This window comes from Oxyura jamaicensis, chromosome Z (assembly GCF_011077185.1).
Source record: "Oxyura jamaicensis isolate SHBP4307 breed ruddy duck chromosome Z, BPBGC_Ojam_1.0, whole genome shotgun sequence".
NCBI classification, from domain to species: Eukaryota; Metazoa; Chordata; class Aves; order Anseriformes; family Anatidae; genus Oxyura; species Oxyura jamaicensis.
The window spans coordinates 70,186,716-70,213,484 of NC_048926.1; the positions used below are offsets into that span (position 1 = coordinate 70,186,716).

At 41.5% G+C, this 26,769-nt stretch overlaps 1 protein-coding gene across 11 annotated transcripts in view; it reads left to right on the forward strand.

Annotated features, from left to right (window-relative positions):
• Positions 1-26,769, forward strand: part of LINGO2 (leucine rich repeat and Ig domain containing 2) — a 673,216-nt gene that overhangs the window by 514,126 nt on the left and 132,321 nt on the right. The window contains exon 1 of one of the 11 annotated variants that reach the window (XM_035309324.1): positions 1,080-1,104. The exons of the other annotated variants lie outside the window; for them this stretch is intronic. The gene's annotated coding sequence lies outside the window, so the exon portion shown is untranslated. Of the gene's footprint in view, positions 1-1,079; positions 1,105-26,769 lie in introns of those variants that run through there. 11 annotated transcript variants of the gene reach the window in all.

The window sequence follows — 26,769 nt, forward strand, 5'->3', positions numbered from 1 at the left end:
AACTCCTTGGTATTTATATTTTAAATACCATTAAAAGAACTAGTTTAGGGTTTTTTGTTTGTTTGTTTGTTTTGTTTTGTTTTATTCAAAAGCTGATATCAGCAGTCTAAATATTGATATAGATAAGAGGCAGTTATGCATCAATTAGTGATGCTGAATTTCCAATAGACACTGCTCCCTTTTTAAGTACTTGGTTATTGCAGAAGTTGAATTGAGTAGCTGGGTAACCCCTCACGTAAATTCTCTTTGTCAGCAAAGACATTATTTCTGAAATTCATGTCACTGTAATTGCTTCTTTTTATTGATGCTATTATATCATGTTACACGTGTTAATTTAGGGAATGATGTAACAGCACAAACAGCACAGCAGTTTGGCATGCCACAGGGACAACGATTTCTAGGAAGGTGCCCACAGTCATGGTGAGGGAATGGAAACCTTATATGAAAATCTGCCGTTAATTACCAGATTTGAAGCGTGAGCAAAGCAGTATCACATATTAGGAAATGCCTTGTTGAGGAAAAGTATATACTTCAGTTCTCAATGGATTAATTAGAAAAGAAGCCCCATCCAGGACCCACAATTATTTACCTGAATGGTTTTTGAGCAAACTACAGCGTTTCAGCTGGGCGCTAATTGTGCCTGATGGACCCATTACTTTATAATCAGAGCAGTGTTGTAATGTTTTCCCCAGTGATTAATTAAACCAATGAGATAGCGCCCAAACCTCACTAGCAAGCAAGACCACTTCATTTTTTCACCATCCCTGCCAGAGCATTACTAAGACGTGTATACTGTTAGGTCTGCTACCCCTCACTTAGTAGGTTACAATACCAAGACAATCCGGAGTGCTGTGCATCTTTCTTCCCCATCATGACTCAGCCCTGCAGTTGCCCACAGAGGATCTCATAAGGCTCTGGAAATCTCAGCTGCTTTTCAGTTAGGCTTATTTCCTACAAAGGTTGTTTTCTGAACAAGGTTAAATGTGCAGCACTCGTGAAAAAGCCTGTGCCTGCAGCCAAAGGCACTTAAAAGACAGGAAAGCTGTCACTTAACTGCTGTCCACTTCAGAAAGCACTAAGGGCAGCAGGAAGCCACAATGAATGGTAAGGTGATTGCATCTTTTACAATTCCTTTTCATTGCTGCTGCCTTCTCAGTGATCTGACCTTATGTTATTTGATCTTTCTTTCTCATTTCTCCCTGAATGTTTCTGCAACGGGATCATCAGGCAAAATTTGGTTGTGTGTGTGCAGCAAATGCAGGGGAGAAAGGGGGGGGATGGGAAAAGATTTGTTTGAAACTTAGCTTGGGGCTCACAGATGGCTAAGGAAAATGAAGAAGAAAGTAATAATTTAAAGGGTGATTTGTAGTTTTTTTGTATATTTCTGAGAAGAGGCAATGAATATTTGTGCTATTTGGATTCCCAGTGAGCAGGTAATGTACCTGCACTGCAATCTTTAACTGAATTTGTTACAATATTTGAAATAAATTGATGTATTTCCATCTTTAGTGTGTACAGAACTGTGTAAGACACCTCTACTCATGCTTGAGTTATAAACGCGTTTACCTTTGTGGGATGTTGGATTTATTTTTTCCTGTAGATGCATAAAGAATTGCATGTGAAGCCCAATCGCTTAGGCACATTATTACCTGTAAACACAGCCACCTCTGATCAACAAGGCATTAAATGAAGTCTTCACTCAGTTCACAGTGAAGCCGATGAAGATAAAAAGTCTGTTTGGACAACCAATCAATGCTAAGTGTGGCTGGATTTGCTAGGTTGAAGCCTGTGGTCTTATGAACTGAGAGTTACGAAATCCTCATGGAACTGGTGCTTGTCCCCTGCCACCTCCCTTCTCTTTGTTGTGATTTTATACCACAAATTACACACACACCCTGTGTCCAGCAGTGTTTTGTAGGAGTAACTTAGCCCATACAGAGCTCCGTGCTTATACATCTTCCTTGCTTACAGTACTGAACCTATATACAGGTTCCTTATCACGCAGCTTTGCTCTGATGTGGGCTGACATAGTGTTAACTTACTCAGTTCTAGAGGACCCTTCTGGGATTAAAAAAAAAAAAAAAAAAAAAGAGCAAAAACAACACTGTGGGGAATGTTTTCTCTCTTGTTTGCTTTGCACAATGGAGTCATAGAAACTATAGGTGAGGAAAAGCCCTATGCTTTTTTAGGGTTCATGATAGGGGAAAAGCCCTATGCATTTTTAGGGTTCATGATAATGTCTGAAAAAAATATTGGAGGGGATTTGAACTACTATGAAAATTTTCCCAGAAAGCTTTGTTTTCAAAAAAAAGTTCTCACAGAAGTGCTTACCCTTTTTACAAAGCTCTGATATTGGAGACAAAATTTTCAGAAAATATCAGTGGTATATCTGAAGATCATGTCTGAAAATGCTCAGTGCTGTAAAATACATGTGAATGAACAGTTTACAGAGTAAAGTTTAAAAGAGAGGGTGTAATGAAAAGCTGACACTGATGGTACCCCTAGAAAAGTATTTGACTACCTCTTTGTTATTATAAAACACCTATATTTTAGTTTACTCTTTACTCATATGAATAATTACTTACTTGTAAGAGAATGCTTAGTAGTAATACCCATGGATAAGGTCTCCAATACAGTGTTAAATGGATGGAGGATGAGTCTTCTGTAATAATCTAAGCTTCCTCAGGATGCTCAAAAATGTTGTGATTTCAGTGACATTCTTTACCTAACAAAGCTGTAATGACCTACAATGAAGAGTTAGAAAAAGAAAACAAAGTAGTGTAATCTGAATTCAGAATTTTCAGTTTGATTTATTCAAGTTTTACAAGTTCTGAAAATAAAGTATAGATATTAAAAAGATTTTTTTTCTTCTTATAGAAAAATATGAAATAAGCATGAAAACCTGGTCACTATTAAAATGTTATATGCAGTAAGAAGAAGGATATGGAAACAACATCAATTGACAAATATGAAATACAGTGTAAGTGTTCAGAAATAGCACAATCAACCTGTATCAGACTGATCTTTATAGGCATAGGTTTTGTGTCTGGTAAGTTGTTCTCTTATATGTGGAAATAAACAGCAGATTTTATAAAGACCACACTTTTTGAATAGCACCCCACGTGTCTGAAATATGGGAAAAACGTGTGCTTGGAAATCTCTAGTGTTTGTGAAACCTAAAAAGGCATAAAACTTTTCCCTCTACAGCTAATCAGTGAGAAAGTCTGGATACTCCAACAGTACATTTCTCCACATGCGATACAGTGTTAATCTTTTTATGATTAACAATAGTTTATTCATGAAAGTAATATTATTTATAATTTGTCATCAGGTTCCCAATGAAAATTAATTGTCTCCTATACTGCACAGTGTGTCACACATATAACAACAGGCAACCTCTTCAAGGAACTTGCTCTTGAAATTTGTTTGGTACACCTAAAGGTTAAAAGGTAAAAACTGCTGGATAGTGGTGGGATAGACCTCCTTCAAGATCTAGCAGAAAGTTCTGAATCATATCATGTACCCATATTTTTATCTCCATACAAGCCATTTCCTCATACCCCACTTCTGTAGTGCAGAACTGGCAGATGTCGTTTTGTGAGAATGGATGTGGGAAGTGGATACTATAGGTGCCTTCAACCTGAAGCGCCTGGGTTCTGTGGGTTTTTGATGTGTTTGCTTTTTTGTTTGTTTGTTTTGTTTGTTTGTTTGTTTTTCAAATTTGTGAAAGGGTGTTACTTCAGTCTGTGACTTGAACAGGGCATTATTGTTGAGGCAGTATCGTCAGGCTCACTAGGACAGACTTAGACCTGCCAATGAATGTGTGCATCATATTTCAAGGCTAGATTAGTGCGGTTTTGCACTATCAGTAATGTCTCACTGGTCATCTCAAGGATGCAGACTCATCAGAGTGTAACAACCACTCACGTGTACAGTTATCTTGATGTAGTCCTTCCATTTCATAGTCACGTTGTGCTGACTTGCTTCCTGCAGGAATTTTGTTTGTGTTGTAATAGTTTGCTTCCTTTCAGAGAGGGAGCAGGTGGAAGGACAGTCAAGGTCTCCCTCAAAGCAGTCTTTGGAGTGCAGAAATCCTGAAGCTGTGTCCTGGGTGGGTGGTAGGGGAAGGGACTTCCCAGGGTTGGGGAAATGAGCTTAGGAACTCTGCCAGCAAGCAGGGCTTAGTTTGTGAACTGCCAGCTTCCTGGTCCTTTCTGCAAGCCCCACACACTGCAGAGGAGCAGTGCTTCCAGCAGTGTCATGCAGTCAATTTGCTACTGTTTCCTGACCAGTGAGCATGCCCTTTATTAGCCTTGCTTGCAACCCCAGAAGGAAAGTCACTGTTCATGTAATTCCTCCCTGCAGCTGCAAAGAGCACTTGTTATCATTCAAAATGTTCTGTTCTTTTCCAGCTTTTAAAAATTATTGATTAAAGTTGTTCTCTCCCTCCTACACACACACACACATACACATACACCCACACCATTTGTAAGCTTGTTCTACTTTTACAATTGAAATGTCAGTGGACGAAAATGAAATGTCCAAGGACCTGCAAAATCTGTAATTTCAGAGCATTGCTGAGTCTCTCTTCATTTACTGCGGTTTGCTGCAGTTTAGGAAATACATTCTCCATACTATAGAAAAATGGAGAAGCAGTCTACCAGGTGAACTTGAGAAGTTTGAATTACATTCATTCAGCCCCATTTTACCCACACACTCCTCGCCCACCTGACAAGTAGATGGAGAAGCAGGCTTGGAGAGAGGGATCTCTCCCATCTGCCCATTTTCATGGCCATGTGTACTTCTTGTTCTGATTCAGAAAACAGAGACAACTCCTCCTCTGATCTTAGTTAACTTCACCTGGGGAGCCTACAATACTGCAAAAGGACAGGACATAATCCTCATGTTTTGCACTAGCATTGCTCAGTACTCTAGGCAGGCCCTCTAGCCTGCCTACAAACTTCTCCATCATTTTCTGTGTTTGGTACCTGCTTGTTTCCATAAAGATGTCCACTGTGATTCTCCAAAATGAACTGAACTTCAAATGAGATATATGCATCCCATTGAAAACCTTGGCAAGTTTCCTTGTTTCTCAAAAATGTAATTGTAAAAAGATTGGTTTTTTAGAACATGGAATCTGAATTTGAACCAAACCCTGTCCTTAGTTATAATGGTGGGACTCCCTTGCTCCCTAGGATAATTGCCAAAGTATAAATGAATTTTTAATTCTAAACCTGTATGGTTTTACACACCTGCATACCATATATTACCTTTAGATAGAAAAAAAAATAAAATAAAATAGTTTTTCTCATCTCTTCAATATATAATTTTTGCAATTCAAGGATTTAGGGGAGGCATGAGGGAAGAAAACAAAGTGCTGTAGAAATATGAAAACCCAAAGCTAAAGTCAAAGTCCAATAACCAAGTGTCCCTCAGAAATGGAAGCACTTTCTTCCTCCTGCTTTCTGAGCTCTCTCAGAAGACCTATCAGGAAGTTGCTTCAAATTATTCAGAGAAGTGTCCAGAAGAATTAATGGTACAGTCCTCATGTGAGAGAGTGTGGAGGCTGAATTTCTCAGAACTTGTTTGCTGGTTTAAAGAAATTATGATGATGTAGAGAAAAAAAAAAATATATATATATATATATGTATATATATGTATATATATATATATAAAATTCTTGGAAATGATAAATGAATCATGAAAATTGGCTGAATTTGATAACAGTAATTCATCTTGGAAAAATCTAAATTAAGAAAGTCAGAGAAGTTTTACAAGGAGGCTTGAGCACTGATTTGCCATTCAGAGCTCCCAGATTTGCAGTCTCATACCTGACACAGAACTGGGAAACAGAAGATCTGCCTTAAAGTCCACAGGTTTATAACAAATATTTTTGCATTTATCCTGAACTGAAAAAAAAAAAAAAAAAAAAAAAAAAAAAAAAAAAAGTATTTTTCTCCCTTTCAAGTCTGTTAGAAATATTCACTTCCTAAGCATTAAGGTTGTTGTTAAATACACTCATTTTGAGTTAATTCACAGCACCAAACCAGGACAAATGACTTCTAAATATTTATGCTGTATCCTTCCATAGCCACTCTGAAATTTAGAGGTCTACAGGGACATTTACTTTCTCCAAAGGATTGAATTCAAAGCAAAACATGGAATAGATCCTCTTAAAGGAAGCGTTTTTTGCTTGTTTACTGAGTGGTCAAAGTTCTTGGTAAGAAAAGTATTACATGTTTAAAGGCTGTCATAACACGTGCCTAACAAGAAGGAGGTTCACTGGCAACCTTAAACCTTGTATGTCATTCAAATAATGGTTTTCTTCACAGTCTTCTTTTCTTCTAAATGAAATAAGGGTTTAGATGTTAAAATGAGGGTAAATATTTCTCTTTCCAAATGTCCTATGCTGGCTTTGATTTTTATGGAAAACTGAATAAAAAGTAGGCTTGTATGTGTCTATAAGATTCCTTATGGAGGGTTTATGCCTATGTTATCTTAGGAATCAAAAGAACTTTTAAAAAATTGCAGACCATTTCATTTGCCCTACCAAGAAATGTACCTTACATATGGTAAGAGTATCTCAGAGTTTGAAACAAATTATTTCTGAAGCAGCCTGGCATCACAGAAGCACGAATGGAAAAATTATTATTAAATGAAACATGACAGTAAGCTCAGAACAGGAGTGTCTTTGTTTTTGTCCTGGTGTTTTTAAGGAATAATATATTCACTGCATGGTGAATTTTCCTGAACTTTTAGCATGAGACCTGGGGGACTACATGTCAGAAAAGTTCAACTAACCAAAACATTAGTTCTCAGAGATGCTTGATTTTAATGATCATATTCTTGAAATTTTAAAGTGGGTAAAATACATTTCACTATTTCCAGTATGTAAGGTACAATACCTTGGAGGGAAAGATGACACAAGGAATTGCAGCTTAAGAATATGGTTGATTTTTTTTAATGAGAGAAATAAAGAAGCAGTAGTGTGCCTAAATTGCCTACAAGTTTGAATATCTACACAGGTTTCTGGAGATAGTTTGGGTCTTCTTTATTATTCAGAAGACATACTTCCAGTATTAAGTTGGTGGTTGCACCATACCTTCTCAACTCACTAAGACCGGGGTTGAAGATTTAGGGTTTGACTTGGTCTATTCTTGTCCAGACGTAAGGAACTATATAAAACTGTGAGTAAATCTTATTTCTTCAAAGTATTTTCTTTCATCCTGACAAGTCCGTGTTATTTAAATTCAGAATATCAATGTCCTAGGAATATTGACAAACAGAAGACTTTCTGCTTGAGACAAAGGAATGTCAGTTTATCCAACATCCAGACATCCAAGCATCAGAGAACTGGTAATGCTGCTGTTGCTCCCATCTTACAAATGACATCAGACTGCCCAATACAAACATTCAAAAATCAGATTGGGACTGAAGCTGAGGTGTTTTGAGATTCTGCCCACTATCACTGGAAATATATATATATATTTATGTATGTATATATATAAAATTATATATATATATTATACATATTATACCTGTTAAAAACAAGCTGCAGTGCCCACCTGATCCTATGACTCAGGAGGGCTCTGTCTGTAAACAGACTTTAATGGCACCTGTGGTAGAATCTCCCCAAGGGAAGCTCTGTAGACTAGGTACTCTGTGTGAGGTCCCAAGAAGAAGCAGAAAGGTGAAGGAGTGAGACAGTTACAGGCACAAATCAGGAAAGGAGTTGTCTATCTGCTAACCATCTGCACCTAGCACGTAGAGCTGTGGCTGTAGTATATTTATGGGGTATATACAGGGCTTCACTAGGGCTCCTCTCCAATTTTAACTCTCACTGGCCTCTGTTCCTTTTGACTGAATTTGGTCGAATCATGTAGAATTTAGTCCTGGCGTGACACAGAACTGAGACCAAAATCACCTTTTATTTGGTCACCAGCGCTCACTATTTTCCATGAATGTGACATGTAAAGGTGTCAATGGCTGCAGAGTGCAGCTGAGAACTGGCTAAGATCTGAATTGTTCTCAGGTTATTACACAACCGATAACATCTGTTAGCATCACTGTCCTTTGCACTACCTAGCCTCATTGCCAGGGATATTTCTTCACATTTCATTTCATTCTAGAGGCACATTAATCAAAAGTGAATGCTACCTGTAGCCACACGGGACCTAACTGGCTGCAGCTATCCATAGTAGCTACTATGTACTGAATTTCTCTCAGTCGTAGCAGAAATTTTGTCTTGCTATTGATTCCCAGAAAAAAAAAAAAAAAAAAAAAAAGAACAATGGAGCACTGATGGTAAATAAGAAAGGAAGTGGTGTAGAAGCATATAGTAACAACAATAAAAGCATATAGAAATAACAATATAACATGTTATACTATAAGTATACAGCAATAAGAATAATCTAGATGGGCTGTAGTGGGTTTACTTGGCAAGGTTCTGATAGCAGGGGGCCATAGGGGTGGCTTCTGTGAGAAGGATCTAGAAGCTGCCCCATGTTTGGTAAGGGCCATGCTGCTGACCAGAACTGAGCCAATAAGTGATGTTGTTTTGCACCTCTGTGAGAGCATATTTAAGAAAGGGGAAAAAAAAACGCTGCGCCACACAGCAGCTGGGAGAGTGAGAGGAGTGAGAAACAGCCTTGCAGGTGCCAAGGTCAGTGAAGAAGGAGGGGGAGAGGTGCTCCAGGCACCAGAGCAGAAGTCCCCTGTGGCCTGTGGTGAGGACCATGGTGAAGCAGGATGTCTCCCTGCAGCCCATGGAGTACCACGGTGGAGCAGGGTTCCATGGTGCAGCCCATGAAGGAGACCACGGTGGAGCAGGTGGACCTGCACCAATGGAGGCTGCGGCCTGTGGAAGACCCCTGCAGTTCTGGAGCAGTTCTTGAAGAGCTGCTGCCTGTGGGAAGCCCACATCAGATCAGTTCAGCAAGGGCTGCATCCCATGGGAGGGACTCCACAGCACAGGGGACGAGAGTAACTGAGAAGGAACAGCAGAGAAGAAGCACTATAGACTGACCATAACCCCCATTCCACGGATCCCCTGTGCCACTCGGAGAGGAGGTGGAAGAGGGTGGATGGGGGGGAAGGTGCTTTTGGTTTCTCGCTTCTCTAGCTTGTTAGTAATAAGCAATAAATCTTACTATCTCCCTATGCTGAGTCTGTTTTGCCCATCACAATAATTACTGTGCAATCTCCCTGTCCTTATCTCAACCCTTGAGCCCTTTTCATCGTATTTTCTCCCCGCTCCTCTTTGAGGAGGGGGGGTGAGAGAGCAGTTGTGGTGAAGCTCAGCCGCCCACCCAAGTAAAATCATTACATGGGCATACAAGCCTTTACTAGGGGGTCAGATAAAAGTCATAAGGAGCCCTGTTATCTCCACTCTGTAGCGGGGGCAGCCATATGAAAGGTGTGAGGAGGTTAAGCCTCTGCCCCAGAGCTGCTTACAGACATTGGAAACAACCTCCTGGAGGAGCAGCAGCAGCAGCATATGGCTCCTCACGGGGCTTCTGCAGGCTGCAAAGCAGGAGGGTGGATCGTCTTTGATGAGATCAGGACTCATCTGCAGGAGGTGTGTTAGTTCAGTAAAGCCAATTCTTTGGCTTAAAGTTCAACACTGATATTACATGCCTCCCCCTTTGGATTTCCAGTGCTGTCACTTGATCTTTGTGGAAAGTTTTCCTAATGACCAGCAAATTATTCCTAGACTCCTCCAGTATTGTCAAACTAGGCTTATTTCTTTCCACATTTTACAGGTAGATTAAAAAAGATCAGGAGCTGAAAAAGCATGAAAACAAACAGGAAAATGTGTTCCCCCTCTTCTTCTTATTCAACAGGTCCATGGAAAAATAAAAACCACAACCCCCGAAGTTCCATCTCACTAGAAATTAAAATCTATTTTCTTATACAATAATGAGATTCTGGAAGGCAGTTTTTACTAGTCGTGCAGGTCTCTGATGCTCTGCATGGGAAGATAACTTCAAAAGGAAATGAAATAATAACGAGCACTGATTTCCCAGTGCATTTTTCTAGCACATCTTTTTTTTTCTTTTTTTCCCAGCTGACACTATTGTGTAATAAGCTGAGTATATCCTCCCTCCCTCATCCTTTTATGTTCTCTGATACATTTCACAAGCTTCTCTTAGATTATACACGTAATGCTACACTTCATTACAGATAGTGGGAAGCTGTGAATTTTCCAATCATGCCATCTTGTTGAGTTCAGTAATGCTCCTATTTACAAAAGTCCTTATCCGTGTGCATGCTACTACGGCTTATGTATTTGCAAACCAGTACATGATTGCACTCATTGGCATTACGAGGCATATTTGGGATTCAGCTATTCATTCTCCATATGCCACAAGCCAAATCCCAGAAGCTTTCTGTACCCTGGATATGTGCTATGAGTCAAATATTTTTTTTTGGTGGAGAAGACATCGTGTGGGACAATGTGATCACTCAGGTCTGTGAACAAGGACTTTCCAGTGGTAGGGTTGTCTGACAGCTGCCCATATAAGCTCTGAAATCTCAATGGGGAGAGGGATAAATAATGTTTTTTTGTAGAAACCTCTGGGCCAAAACCACACACAGCCCCGAAGACCTACACAAACATACTTTTTTTCTTCTTATTTTCTATTTTTCACTGTGCTGCTGAGCCATATGAAAAGGCTTGTGGATTGAGATAAGGATAATTTAATTAAAGGGAAAATAAAGAGAAAATCAAGCAAAGGCCACGTGGAAACACACACAGAGAGTCTCAACTTCCCATCAATGAGCGATGTTCGTCCATGTCCTAGGAAGCAGAGCCTCAACACACATAGCAATTGTTCAGGAGGACAGATGCCTTCATGACAAGAGCCCTCCTTCTCCTTCCTCCTTCCCACCTTTTATTGCTGAGTGTGACACCATGTTGCATGGAATATCTCTTTGGCTGGTTCAGGTTGGCTGCCCTGGTTGATGTCTCCTCCCCAGCGCTTGCCCACCCTCAGTCTACTGGCTTTGGGGGACTTTGGAGAGAGTCCTGATGCTGCTCCAGCACTGCTCTGCAGCAGACACAACACTGGTGTGATACCAGTGCTGTTCTAGATGCAAGTGCAGAGCACAGCACTGTACTGGGCTGCTGTGGGGAAAGTTAACTTCATCACTTTAATTAGAGCCATCTTCACAATGTTATTCAAAGTAGCACACTGTGTAATTGCTGATTCTGGCAAGGAGAAGGAGAGAGGGAAAGGATGAGAGCCATTGTTTCCTGCAGGTGTGGTAATTGCAGAGAGCATCCTTTGGTGTCACAGCACTGTGACAGTGGAGACTGAGAGGAGCTGTAGGGAGAGCATAGAGGGAGAAGTGTGCACACCGTAATAGTTCCATGGTGAAGGCGTTCATTTTAGTAACACACACCATACAAACAACATAAAGCAAGTGCTTGTTAAAGCAAGAGGTTAGTTTGAACACACTGCAATTGAAAGGGGAAAAAGTGCCTTGTACTGTACAAGATACTTTAGCAAAGATACTTTAGGAAAAAAAAAAAAAAAAAAAAAAAAAAAGTACCAAAGAGCAAAAATTGGGCAATTACTTAAGAAATACCTTGAGAAATGTCTTAAGATATTTTTTTTTAACTATCCATTGGTATCTCCTAGCTTTTTCTACTGTCTGCTTTTTAGAGCACTTCAGTAGCTTGCCTGTGGGGCCTAGAGCTCCATGTAGAATCCTGGAAGCAGATGTCTATTACGTTATATTTTATATGTCTTTCTTATTAGGTTCTGCAGGTCTTGCATATATGTGCATGTATACACACACACGTATATATTATTGCATGGATCTCCACCTTCAAACTTCAGAAGGAGAGTGTTTTATCCAAATATATAATTATCAGGCTAGATGTCAGAGTTCATTAAAAAAATTCTCTACTTTGCAGGCTAACATGAAAAGAAGGAATTCTGATAAAAATTAAAAATATCTGTCACATGATAATGTTCTTTTTTCAGAAACATGACATTGTTTTAGTTAGTGTATCAAATACTGTCTGAACAACAACAACAAAAAAAAAACTTACTATTAATGATTGCATTAATAATAATTGCATGACAGTAGACTGACAAGATTAATACAAACACTTTAAGAAATAAGCATGTAATTTTTCTCTAGGAAGGCTTTTCTATCTCTGCTATTTCTTGTCTACAGCTACAGGTCACTGCCTTTCTTTTTTACACCAAAAACCAAAAAAAAAAAAAAAAAAAAGTTAATTGTGGTTACTGAATGTATATGCTATCCAGCTGGGAAATAAAGAAATTCAGCTCACTTTTAAAGAATCAATCTGGCTTGATAACAAAAATTCGTAAATGAGAAAGCAGTATGGGGAAGTTTCCAGGAGAAGCTTCCAGCTACCTTAGAAAATTTAAGAAGTGCTACAGTTGAAGGTCAAAAAAAATATTTCTAACAACATCTCATGATACATGGTATATAGTATTCTGTGATTTTTAACACACCAAAAAGATCTGTGAAATTTTTAAAGTAACCTCTGTTATTACTAAGAAGAGCCATATTTTTTCCCTTTATAGCCACTGAGTAAAAATATAGATGTTTCAACAGGAAAAACAGTAGGTCCAGGAGGTATAAAAAATATGGATACAGTATTTGAACATTACTGTGTTTATAGATGATCTGGAATTCTGAAGATGTTTGATGCATGTAACTTGTTGAGACTATTATTTAAGATTCCTGGTGAACATGGTGTTGTTTGTTCTTTCATTCCCATTCTGGCTCCTAAAGACTTCAGGGAAAAGTACAAAGTGCATCCTCTGATTTCCCTACTGGTTATTTTTCTAGTGTAGGTGAGTTTTCATTATGAATTTGTTACTAGAATTAAGAAGAGGTAGTTGGTGAGGTTCTGTAAAGCCTTGATCTGATAAGCAGTGGCACAGTAGCTGTTCTCCATTGCCCTGTGGGTTTTTTGTCCTTGTTTGCTACTAGATGCTTTTTGGGGTGTCTCTGTCACACTGGGAAAACATCGAATTTAATCAGACAAATAAAGCTCCAACGCCAGTAGAATCTGAATTCACTCTGACCATAATCCTTCTGCATTTTTGGATGGAAACTTACCGCAGACACCTTTGCTCTGCTTATGATACGTTTGCTGCTGCTTGCCCATCCTCTGCAGGACTGAGGAGAATTTTCAGGGAATGTCACAAACAGCAGATATCATGCTATGTTTTAAAATAGCTGTGTCTTTAGCAATTGCAGTTCACAGACATATAATTCTAAGGTGTTTGAACCAGAACTAGGATCAAAAAGTCCCAGTTTAGAAGTTTTGGATATACAACAGCTTGTTAAAAAGAGATACATGAATATACCTTCACCAAGCTGACAACGTCAACTGTGAATATTCTCCATTATTATAGAAAGAATTAGCAAACAGGTGTAACTAATAGTCAGTAAAAGCTTGCAGAGATATTTTTAGCTATATGTTACTGCAATGTGTACAAATGCATACAATGTAAATGCATACCACTGTATATGCTTAGAACAGCTGACTGGAAAACATTGCTAAAATGTTTTCTACATGGTCCAACAGAAAATGACTGTATTGTGCAATCAATATAAAATGTATGTGTTTCAGGCAGTGGTCAGAAGTCCTTTTTCCACCTGCACTGCAGTCTTTTTATGAATGAACTTTGTCAGTCTCAAGATTCAACCTGAGGTGTCTTAAAAGCTTTGCAAGTACTGCCCAAATACACAAATAAATAAATAAAGGGGAAAGCACTTTTCATTTTCCCGGTTGGCTCACTTAGGAGCTAAGAGAACACTTGCCTTATGACTAATTGAGATTATGTCCTTTCGGAGAATTTTTTGGATCAAATATTAAGAAATAGTTTGATTTTTGCAGTAAAATCCACTAGTTCAAAGTCTGTGTTACAAAGTCCTGCTGGCTCACGTAAGGCTTCTTCAGTCCATCTATGTGAGTGTCTCTTAAGAGCAAATTAGAAGAAAAATGCAACGTCTGTCAGGACAAATTCACTGATCACAACTCACTGGCCATATGCTTTTGTTATTTTTAAATTGGGGCAAAGCTAAAGAGGAGTTTGGGGCTTACAAAGGCCATCAGTTTTTAAAGATTAGGGATATTAAACTTATCTTTTCTCCAGAATACCAAAGAACTACTCATTGTAAGAGCAGAGCAGCACTTGATTAATGATAAAGAAGAGTTGTCAGTGATTAGCACAAAGTGCTGGAATTTTGAAAATACATATTTCTTTGCCCAAATATTTCCTTCAGGACCTTGAAAGAATCATTTATCTTACCTTGGGCTCGCTGCTAAACCCCATAAAATAAAGATGAAAGAGTTATGTTTTGCCAACATTTTTGTTTTTGTTTTCTGAATAGAGAATATGTTGCCTTAGGAGCATAAGACACAAACAATGACTGCTCAACAAGAATTTTAATGGAAGGGTCTATGCTCAGAGCATTTCAACACTGGTCATGAACTTCCAGAGTCCATGCAGTACCTGCTTATTATCAAGCTATAAGTAAAACAAATGAATTAGTTGTTCCAGTGTACATCTTAGTATGGTAACATTAAGCTTTCTGTTTCAAGGCTTTATTTTTTTAGCACATTATCTGCATCATTATACATAAGGCATCACACATTTACACAGACATAGTTGTGTTTTGAAAATTTCAGAGATGAATAGTATTAATGGCACATTTTCAAAAGTGTTCTTTGCTTTTTTTGTTTGTTTTGTCTCTGATAAAAAGATATCCATTTCTTATAAAACCATTTCAATTTCCACTATTAGAAGAGCTAAAGTCTTGTCTGTTTTTGTTGGTGGTGGTTGGTTGGTTGGTTTTGTCTGTGTGTTTTGAATGAAAATGGTGTACTCTGATGTAGAAGTACATGGTGTTGGTTTAAAAGAGAAACCTGTGCTGTCATTTCCATGATGGAAATGACACTCTTACACTCTATATATCACTTTCCATTACTACTGATTAAATTGTGAATATAGTCCGGAATTGCTAATCTCTTTTGTTACTCCTTAGCATTCCTTCTGTGCTTGCATTTGACTTAATACAACTCTTAAGCTGAGAAGCTGTAGAGGTGAGGAGGAAGCTTCTGTGCCTCATTTAGTGGAGCACAGACTGGAATTACTGGCCTGCCAAAGAAGCCTCTAGTCAGACACAGCCTATGGCACAGGGTTTTCAGAATGACTTATTTATTTAAAATCTCAAATACTTGGCCATTTATGCCACTTGGTGCTCTAGTGAAAGCACAGTGTAAATATTCTTCAGTCTTCGCAGCTCCTCCGTCTTGTCTGTTTTCTAAAAAGACCTGTTGGGTTCAGCAGTTGCTCTGCTCAGAAGCAGTATCCTGCTGCTCTCTGGCCCTGGATCAGGAGAATGGAGCTTTAGCTCTCTGTGACTGACTGCCTCAATACGAACAGAAGGCTGTTGGCGCCAGGTAGATTACAATAAGATACGGTTCTGCCAAATGGCTTAAGTATAGAACCCCTGATATCATCCTTTTATGGATTTTCTGTGATAGGTGATCATCTTTCTTATGTGATGGTAATTGTCTAGCATTGCATAAGACTGGATTTACTTCTCTCACACAAGCCTAATCAGGTGTGGCAAAAAAGGGGAGGAAAAACTGACTGGCTCTACAGAAGGACTGAACTACTTGGTATCTGAACAAACACGATAACATTAGCCAACAGGTGCCATGAACACACATCAGTGATAGGGTCAATGTCACTGAGAGAAGTACAGTACCATAGTTGTGATCACAGAATCACAGAATAGTCTAGGTTGGAAGAGACCTCCAAGATCACCAAGTCCAACCTCCTACCTAACGCTAACAAATCTTCCACTAAACCATATCCCTAAGCTCTACATCTAAACGTCTTTTAAAGACCTCCAGGGATGGTGACTCAACCACTTCCCTGGGCAGCCTATTCCAGTGCCTAACAATCCATTCAGTAAAGAAGTTCTGCCTAATATCCAACCTAAACCTCCCCTGGCGCAACTTTAGCCCATTCCCCCTCGTCCTGTTACCAGGCACATGGGAGAATAGACCAACCCCCACCTCGCTACAGCTTCCTTTCAGGTACCTGTAGAGTGCAATAAGGTCGCCCCTGAGCCTCCTCTTCTCCAGGATAAATAGTTCCAGCTCCCTCAGCCGCTCCTCGTAAGACTTGTTCTCCAGACCCTTCACCAGCTTCATAGCCCTTCTCTGGACTTGCTCGAGCACCTCCATGTCCTTCTTGTAGCAAGGGGCCCAAAACTGAATGCAGTACTCGAGGTGCGTCCTCACCAGAGCCGAGTACAGGGGGACAATCACTTCCCTGGACCTGCTGGCCATGCTGTTTCTTATGCAAGCAAGCCAGGATGCTGCTGGCCTTCTTGGCCGCCTGAGCACACTGCTGGCTCATATTCAGCCGACTGTCAACCAATACTCCCAGGTCCTTCTCTGACAGGCAGCTTTCCAACCACACATCTCCCAGCCTGCAGCTCTGTTTGGGGTTGTTGGGCCCCAGGTGCAGGACCCGGCACTTGGCCTTGTTGAACTTCATACAGTTGGCCTCGGCCCATCGGTCCAGACTATCCAGACCCTCCTGCAGAGCCTTCCTACCCTCGAGCAGATCGACACACGCACCTAACTTGGTGTCATCTGCAAACTTGCTGAGGGTGCACTCGATCCCCTCATCCAGAACATCGATAAAGATGTTAAAGAGGACTGGTCCCAGTACAGAGCCCTGGGGGACTCCACTAGTGACCGGCCTCAAACTGGATTTGACTCCATTCACCACAACTCTCTGGGCCCAGCCATCCAGCCAGCTCTTAACCCAACAAAGCATACGCCAGTCCAAGCCATGAGCAGCCAGTTTCCTGAGAATGCTGTGGGGAACGGTGTCAAATGCCTCACTGAAGTCAAGGTAGACCACGTCCACAGCCTTTCCCTCATCCACTAAGCGTGTCACCTTGTCATAGAAGGAGATCAGGTTCGTCAAGCAGGACCTGCCCTTCATAAACCCATGCTGACTAGGCCTGATTGCCTGCTTGCCCTGCAACTGCCGCATCACGACACCCAAGATAATCTGCTCCATGAGCTTCCCTGGCACTGAGGTCAAACTGACAGGCCTATAGTTCCCCAGGTCTACCCTCCGGCCCTTCTTGTAGATGGGCGTCACATTTGCTAGCCGCCAGTCAAGTGGGACCTCCCCCGATAGCCAAGACTGCCGAAAAATGACGGAAAGCGGCTTGGCCAGCTCCTCTGCCAGTTCTCTCAGTACCGTCGGGTGGATCCCATCCAGCCCCATCAACTTGCATACATCCAAATGCTGTAGCAGGTCAACCATTTCCTCGTGGATTGTGGGGGCCACATCCTGCTCCCCATCCCCTTACACCAGCTCAGGGTACTGGGCGTCCAGAGAACAACTGGTCTTGCTGCTAAAGACTGAGGCAAAGAAGGCATTAAGCACCTCAGCTTTTTCCTCATCTCTGGTTACTAAGTTTCCCCCCACATCCAGTAAAGGGTGAAGATTCTCCTTAGTCCTCCTTTTGGTATTGATGTATTTATAAAAACATTTTTTGTTGTCTTTAACAGCAGTGGCCAGATGGAGCTCCAGATGAGCTTTGGCCTTTCTGATTTTATCCCTGCACCACCTCGCAGCATCCTTGTAGTCCCCCTGAGTGGCCCGTCCTCTTTCCCAAAGATTATAAACCCTCTTTTTTCTCCTAAGCTCGAGCCACAGCTCTCTGCTCAGCCAGGCCAGTCTTCTTCCACGCTGGCTCATCTTTGGGCACAGACCGCTCCTGAGCCATTAAGATTTCCTTCTTGAAGAGCGCCCAGCCCTCCTGGGCTCCTCTGTCTTTCAGAACCGCCTCCCAAGGGACTCTGCCAACCAGTGTCTTGAACAGCTCAAAGTCAGCCCTCCGGAAGTCCAAGACAGCGGTTTTACTGATCCCCTTCCTGACTTCGCCGAGTATCGAGAACTCTACCATTTTGTGGTCACTCTGCCCAAGACAGCCCCCGACCAGCACGTCTCCCACCAGTCCTTCTCTGTTAGTGAACAGAAGGTCTAGCGGGGAACCTCCCCTGGTAGGCTCGCCAATCAGCTGCGTCAGGAAGTTATCTTCCATGCTCTTCAGAAACCTCCTGGACTGCTTTCTCTGGGCTGTGTTGTGTTTCCAGGAGATGTCTGGGAAGTTAAAGTCCCCCACAAGAACAAGCGCTGACGATTTCGCAACTTCTGCCAGCTGCCTGTAGAACTCCTCATCCGTCTCCTCATCCTGGTTTGGTGGTCTATTAGAGACCCCCACCAGGATGCTTCCCTTGTTGGCCTTTCCGCTGATCTTAACCCATAGCGACTCCACCTTGTCATTCCCAGCCTCAAGTTTGACGACGTCAAAACACTCTCTAATATAGAGAGCCACTCCACCACCCCTTCCATGCTGCCTGTCCCTTCTGAAGAGCCTGTAGCCAGACATTGCAGCACTCCAGTCATGAGAGTGGTCCCACCACGTTTCCGTGATGGCAACCAAGTCATAGCCTGCATGCTGCACAATGGCTTCCAGCTCCTCCTGCTTGTTGCCCATGCTGCGTGCATTAGTGTAAATGCACTTCAGCTGGGCCTTAGCCTTCTCCCCCAGCCTTGCCACTGTTCCCCCTGGCACACCTCCAACAGGCTTTGTTTCATCCCCACCCCCCTTCTTACCTAGTTTAAAGCCTTCTCAGTGAGCCCTGCCAGCTCCTGGGCCAGGATCCGTTTTCCCCTTGTGGACAGTTGGGACCCATCTGCGGCCATCAGGCCAGGTGCTGAGTAGAGCACCCCATGGTCAAAGAACCCAAAACTTCTGTGTTGGCACCAGCCTCTGAGCCACGTGTTTATCAGGTGGGCTTTTCGTGTTCTCTCTGAACCATTCCCAGCCACTGTAGGAATGGACAAAAACACCACCTGTATTCCCACTCCGTCCACTAACCATCCCAGCCCCCTGAAGTCCCGTTTGATAGCCTTCTTTTGATAGGCTTAGATAGGCTTCTCTCATCAATGTTATCACTGCCAGCCTGGACTATCAGTAGTGGGTAGTAATCAGAGGGGCGAACCAGGCTGGGAAGCTTTCTGGCAACATCCCTGACCCTGGCCCCAGGGAGGCAGCAGACTTCCCTATGGGTAGGGTCAGGCCGACAGATAGGGCCCTCTGTTCCCCTGAGAAGGGAGTCGCCCACCACGATCACCCTTCTCTCCTTGGTGGGAGCAGTCTTGAGGCGTGGAGCAGACTTCCTTGCCCTGGGCTTCCTGGTTAACTTTTCTGCCACACCCTCATCAACCGCTCTCTCGAGCTCCAGGGCCTCAAACCTGTTGCATATGGGCACCTGGGAAGGTGGGGCAGGTGGTGGGGGGAGTTTCCTGCAATGCCGAGCAGGGACCTGTCTCCACTCCTCCTCAACTCCTAGGTCCCCTCTCTCTGCCCGACAGTGACCGGGCAGGGGGTCCACCCCCATCTGGGGAGTCTCACCCCGGTGCCTCTCCTTCAGGCCTTGCAGGGAGTTGCTCCACCAGTCTATCTCCCGCTCACACTCCCTGATGGCCCTCAACCTCTCCACCTCCTCCTTGAGCTCTGCCACCAGGCGGACCAGGTCATCCACCTGCTTGCACCTCACACACACAGTATCTCTGCCTCCCACAGAAGGCAGCAGCAGGCTCTGGCACTCCCTGCATCCAGAGACCTGCACTGCCACATTTCTGAGCGGGCACTCTGTCTGGGTGGCTACAGACTTTCTAGCGTGAGCTCTCTGCCTAGCGAGGACCATAGCGGCCTAGCTAGTGGTCGAAAGCCGTCGGCTGAGGTGTTCTTAGGGGCGGGGGATCGCTCTGCCCTCCCTGCTCGAACTGCCGCGCAAAATGACGCACCCCGGCTCGTTTTCCCGTCCTGGTCGGTGCGCGCCTGGTCGCTCCCGCTCCCCAGGGGCTGCTTTTGAACGGCCGGGGAGGGCACGCTGCTGGCTCCGCCTACGCCTCGTCAGCGTCCCTCACGAGGGCTGCCGGGTCCTGGCGGCTTCCTCCGCTGCCTCGAGTGGCCTAGATGCCGCGAAAATAGCCCTGCCTGTCCCGATCCCCCGCTCCGCTGCAGAGCCCGTCTGCCCCGGGGGCGATCGCCTTGGCTCTTCCGTTTGTGTGGAACTTCTGCATTTCCTCTTTACACGCTTTCTGTACTTAAGGATTACTCCCTCTTTCAATCATGCTTTTCATCTGTCTGGCAGCACACCGAAGTACAAAACATTGTCCTCTGAATATTGAATACTCGTTTCTCCATCTGGAACAGGTAATAAAACTAGAAGGATTTGATTTGATCTATTGAGCTTTGAGATTTTGGGAAAAAAGTGGACCCAGACTCACAGCAGCAGTTGCAAGAAGCTGTTTTTCAACCTTTCATATCCTCTTCCATTTATAATTAACTGAGGCACAGGAACTCACACAGGGCCTAGCCATGATAGCTGTGGCACCAAGAACTGAGGTAGTATCAGAAACACAGACCACCTTGGGCCACAGCAGGGTAAGTGGGTAGCTACTTTTGCATGTGCTTAGATAGCACAGACTTCTCTATGCAACAGGCATAGATAGCATTAGATAGTACATTAGATAGCACAGGCTTCTCTATGCAAAATACCCATTCATTTGTATAGCTGCCCAGAGATTGCTTTGGTCCAGCCATACAGAATCAAGTTTTCAATATGCTTGTGCCTTACTTTGGTTTAAGCAAATAATTTATATTGCAGTGATGCCACTTCATTGTGATTTCTTGTTGCTATGATCTGCTTCATAATAAGCAATTTATCTTGGTTATCATCACTGCAGAAAAGACCTGATTTGATAACTTCCTCGTCGTTTTTGTCATCAGCAGTATCTGCGTATTCAAGACACCCTTGGAGGACCTTGCCTTTTTTTTTTTTTTTTTCCCTTAAATGCCATCATTTCCTTACTCTTCTCTCCTACCTAAAGAACCTTTTTCTCACCAAAAAATGACTACCATGTTACTCTTCTGAGTTTCTCAGATATTATCTTCCAGTATGTTCAAAATATTGCCACTAAGGAGTAGTTCACACACTAGGGTGCTTCACCTTTTCATTTTGCAAAGCTATACAGACTATATATCGTTTAATTTCCACCTGTGCGTATGGTTTCATTTCACATTCTTTCACTTGTTCTTGCTTAGCAACAAAGTCAGTCTTGACTTATTACCTTCTCAGTGTTGTTTCTACATCTCCTTCTGTGATGTCCCATTGGCTAGCAATTATGATTAAGTACCTCAGCCTTTTCCTCATCTCTTGTCACTATGTTTCCCCCACCACCCGATATGGGATGGAGATTCTCCTTAGTCCCCTTTTCTTGTTTATGTATTTATAAAAAACTTTTATTATTGTCTTTAACAGCAGATGTCAGACTGAGCTCCAGTTGGGCTTTGGCCCTTCTAATTTTCTCCCTGCACAGCCTCATGACATCTTTGTAGTCCTTGTGAGTGGACTGTCCCTCTTTTCAAAGGTCACAAACCCTCTTTTTCTTCTTGAGCACCAGCCACAGCTCTCTGTTCAGCCAGACTGATCTTCTGGCGTGCTGGCACATCTTTCAGCATGTGGTGACAGCCTGTTCCTGTGCCTTTAGGATTTCCTTCTTGAGGAGTGCCCAGCCTTCCTGGACTCCTACCCTTCAGGACTACCTTGCAAGGGACTCCTCCAATCAATCTCCTAAACAGGCCAAAGTCCACCCTCTAGAAATCCAGGGTGGCAGTTCTGCCTCTTTATGAATATAACTTATCTTGAAGACCTGCATTTGACCCACTTACTCTCAAACCATCATTTCAACTAAGTACTTTTCAAACTCATGCATGCTTTCTTTATTTAAGAAAAAAAATACTCTTGGTATCAATTACAAGCTCATATATCATTATTTTTAATGCCAAATTGAACATTGGGTGCAAACGTTTGGGTATGAGTTCTGTATTTATGTTCAGCTACTATTAGCAGCTTGAAAGGTGTGTGCATTGAAGAATTGTGTTTATTTTTCCTATTTCCTGAAAAGATTGCTGGAGTATTTTCAGCTGCTAATAGTTAAAATGGATAGAGCGTGAATTATTCATACATAAATCTTCAAACAAAGTCATTGCCTGCTGGATTTAGTTATTTCATGTATGTCCATGTTGGTAGGTCACAGCTGTTTACCAAATACTTCATCTAATCTTTAGCTTTTTGAATTCTTTCATGTGGTAACTGAAAAGTGTCCTATATTGAACACTGTTAACCTTTTGGTTTAATAAGGGTTCTCAGCAGAGAGGAAATGAAAACAACGATCTGGATTTTTATTTTTATCCCTTGAAATGTGTAAGAGGAAAACCTGTAACTCCCCCCCAACACCTCCACCCATCAAGAAGTATATATATATATATATATATACATTTAAAAAGCAGTGTCCTGAATTGTTGTGTATCATCTGTAGAGGTGTAAATAATTGTTGCATGGTGATTATTCTCATCAGCCTAAAGCATGAAAGCAATTGATTTAAAAAAATCCTCATGTTATGTAAAATGATTACTGCCTGTGAGCCGTAATAAACAATGATGTTCTCACAGTGGTGATGTTAAGCAGCAGAACAAATGAGTACAGCCTGCTTATTGTGCAATGTCTTCATCGTTACCAATTGTTGTAACACCCAGTAAGTAAATTTAATTATTGAGGTGTTTCCATGGTCCATTTCTAAAAGAAACAAAGAGGGATGTTAAGGATGGCACCTTTGACACCAAGTGATGTGACTATCTAGTCATAGATGCTTCTCTTTTCTGTGTTTTGCTTCTGCACTGCAGGATGTCTGGGAGGTGTGTAAAAATGCACCCACAAAGGAGTGCTCTGGAAATTTATATTCAGAGGTTTGAAATCACTACCAAAAATGTAACTGATTTGAAAGATTTGTCTAGGGTGGGAGGGAGGGCATAGAAGGGAAGGCTAGGTCTTAGGTACACAGCGCACCACAGCAGCATCACTGCAACTTCACAAGGTTTGCCTTGTACAGTGTAGCTTCATCCAGAAATGTACAGGTTTAACGGTGTGTTTGTTATATTTAGACATTCAAATAAATGCTAATCAGAGAGTGATACTGCTCTAAAACATTAGTAAGTACATAAAGAAATTATTTCCCATGTTTTCTATCAGTGTCTTCCTTTACCCAAAGTGGGTAGGTTACTGTGATTTGCCAAGTTTAATGACAAGATATCAGTTTGCATCTGTGGCAGTACAGATCTTCAGCTACACTACATAAGCACTGAAAATCAATGGAAATCATTATCTGACTACAGTAAATTTTCACAATAAGCTGCAGTATAACATTGAGATGTCTGTCCTTATTTTAACTGTGTTCCTACCCATACTACAGCCAGATCAAGTATCTGAGTGCTGCAGTGTAGCTGGCAGCGTGGACGTATACCAAATAGCTTATGAGCCATAATTCTGTTTCAAAAGGACATTCAACACTTAGAAACTGAAGACTTCCTGAAAGTCAGACAACCCTTTTTCACTTTTCCCCTGCTGATCAATGTGAGATCACCACCTAAGTGTTGAACCCAACCTTGCAAGTATAAGTCCTAAAATCACAAGGCTTTTCAATTACCTTTGAAAGTCTTACTACTCTGCCTAATTTGTGGATTTAACTATTACAGAATTGGAAGATGGAAGATAAAGTGACATTTCTTAGCTGTATTGCAGATTCTCTCCCCTCAGTCTTTTGGTTTTGAAGAAAAGACTTTTGAGCTGGGAACTCTGTCTTCCACTGTCTGGAAAATGCTTAGCAGTGCCTGGTGCTTTTACCTTCCAAACATATTAGATTTCTTGTTGGCTTTGTAGGATAGTCACATGCACATGCACTGGCGTTCTCAGTCCAAAGAGTTCTGTCTTCTCTCTCTTACTCATATTGAGTAGATCGCAACATTTTTCCTCATAAGACTGTAATTGCTCTGTAATTATTTTAACTACAGCTGGGACAATAGTTCTTGATAGAACAGTATCTTAAAAAGAACACTGAGGATTCAAAAAATCATCCCCTCATTTCATTTTTGTTTCTTCTTACCTTCTCCTGCTGCAAATACCACAAAAACAGAAAGGAAAAGGACAGAATTTTAGTCTGGATGATTACCCTAGTATCCTCCATCAACTTGTCCTCTCCAAAAAAAAAAAAAAAAAAATCCACATTTTTCTGGACAAATTATTTCAGTGTGAGGAAAAAAAAAAGAAAAAGAAAAAAAAATGAAAGAAAAAAAAAAGGTAGATTACTTGCTTTACATTCCTCATAATAAAATTCTTCCTCTAAATGCATATTCACCCACTTAGTAAAGCAGCTCAGTGAGACTAAGAAACTAAGAAGAGAAAAAGAATTTTAAAATGCTACAAGGCTTTCACAAGGGTAGTTTCAGCTTCACCTACTAGTATTTTCTGCTTTCTTCTATATGCTTTTTCATGTGTTTCCTGACTGGGTCTGAAGATCTTCTTGTTAGAGGGGGAGAAACCCTTTTTAACCTTACTCCTAATTACACATACTGAGCACTGTGTTTCAGGATCTGTCCCAGATGCAGTAACACTTTACTATATATCTCTTTTCACCCTGAACAAAGGTTTTCTACCTGTCAGCTAGTCCAGCACCTCTACCCTCGTCTCTTCAGACACTGCAGAGCTCACAACAGAAGTTAGCCACAGCCATCCCTCTTATGTGAGATACATTTCTGTGGCAGAGGTCTTGCAGATAAACTTTGACAGATATTTTGCAAATGTTTACAACCAAAAATAGTGATTGTACATTATTACTATGTATGTTTTATTCTGGAAGGTTCAGATCTATGCATATTTGGAGGAAACTGATTGTGTTATTCTGATTTTGTCCAAATTGATCTTAAACCTACAAAACCTACAGTCTTGCACTCTTCACTTTGCTATTCATTCTCTTTTCTTCTTTGTTGCATTCTCTTCTGTCTGCATTCACTGAAACTGTTTCAGTTTGCATATAAGATTTGAAAAAAAGTCATATTCCAAACAATCAGCTGTTAGAAATCAGCAGTGATTCCTCTGCACTGTGTAAGTTAAAATGACTGCAACAAAGCTGACTAGCTGAAGATTTCTCTCTTTGTTACTGCTGTATTACACACTTGAGTAAAATTCAGAACCTAGGAATTTTGTGTCACAGTTTTTCTTTTATCTATTTTTTTTTAATCATGTTTCAGCTTTTCCTGGAAAACCACCCTTCCAGGCACCAGGACCAGACACTCATAAGCTTTTTAGCTGTGTACAGCAGTTAACAGAAGCTCACATTTGTGCTCATTTGTTACGTTCATAAAGCAATAATTTGCATTAATGTAATGCAGATTTATATTCTTTGTAAGGACAAACAAGTCCTCTAAAGCGAATTGCATGGTGTGTTTCTTCTCCTCCTCTACCCACCTCTCATGTTTTGAAATTCTGTTTGTTCAGAATTGCTGTCTTATAGGTGCCCCAATTTCTCCCCTTTTATTTCTGTCTCATTCATTTAATGTACTCTGATGCCCGTGCTTGAGCTGAATTCCAAATCAAATGCTTTTGTTAAAATATCCGCAAATCTGGAACTCATATTTGTGTGAAGTCGTCAGGTAACATTGCAATCTGCATCTCTTAATAGCAGAATTCTTTTAAGTGATTTGTTTTTGAAAGTGGTGTGTTTACAATATATTATTTAATATGTTGAATAAATCTTTCATTGACGACTAGATTCAGGCTGGAATAGTTTTTGGCAAATCTCCACAAGTTTCAATAATGAATTGGTCTAGGGAGGCTATAAGGATCCTATTCAGCTTTATTGCTTTAGTATGTCTTGGAAAACGAAAGCTCATACTCAGAAAGCTGTGGTGAAATGAGCTTTAACATGATAATCCAATTGCAGTTACTTAGGACACCTTGTTTTTATGCTGTACTGTTACCATAAAAAGAACTATGCAAGAGTGACTGGGATATCAATGGGAAAGGTCCATCTAATTGCTGTGGCTGTGCATGACTGTCGAACCAAGCCCGCTGGGGAATTCCACCTTCTGCTTCATCTGATCTTCTGCCTTGTACAGCAGTTACAGGACCTATTGGCTTTCTGCTTACACAACACTGCTACCTCAGATGTCACAACCAGCCCCTGTTTTGTTGGCCTTACTCAAAGTGCAATACCTATGCCTGAGGTGGCTATGTTATGATTTATAATGTAAATGTTGATGACAAAGGCTTATTTCTTTTCCCAGAACCATAGGAACATTCTGAGCACTTCACCATTGCTGGGTACTCATTTTTTTTGAAATAAATCAACTCCTTCATTTAAGCCCATTTTGCAGTTTCTCCTTCCCTTCTGTTGACTTTGTGCTCTTTGTGTATGCCGTGCAGGCAGAGGATGCTCACCAGTCTGCCATGTTAAGTTTTGCATGGTTTCAGTTTTGCCTTACTTACTGATTTGCAAAGAAAATGCATGTGGTTTCCTGGCACTTTCATTATAAGTGGTATACACAAGCAAGCACAGGGGACAGGCTCCCAGAAATGCCTATCTAACTGAAAAACAGTTGCTGGTACCCTCTGCTGCGCTGAAAAGAGAGTGAGTTGGAAAAGTATCCAAGCATTTTGAATAACAGCTGCATGCAAGGAAACTCATGGTGGAAGGAATGAGACTGTCATAGAGCATTTATGTGCCTCAGGTGGCATGTGAGCTTAGTCTTTGTGTCAAGCACTAG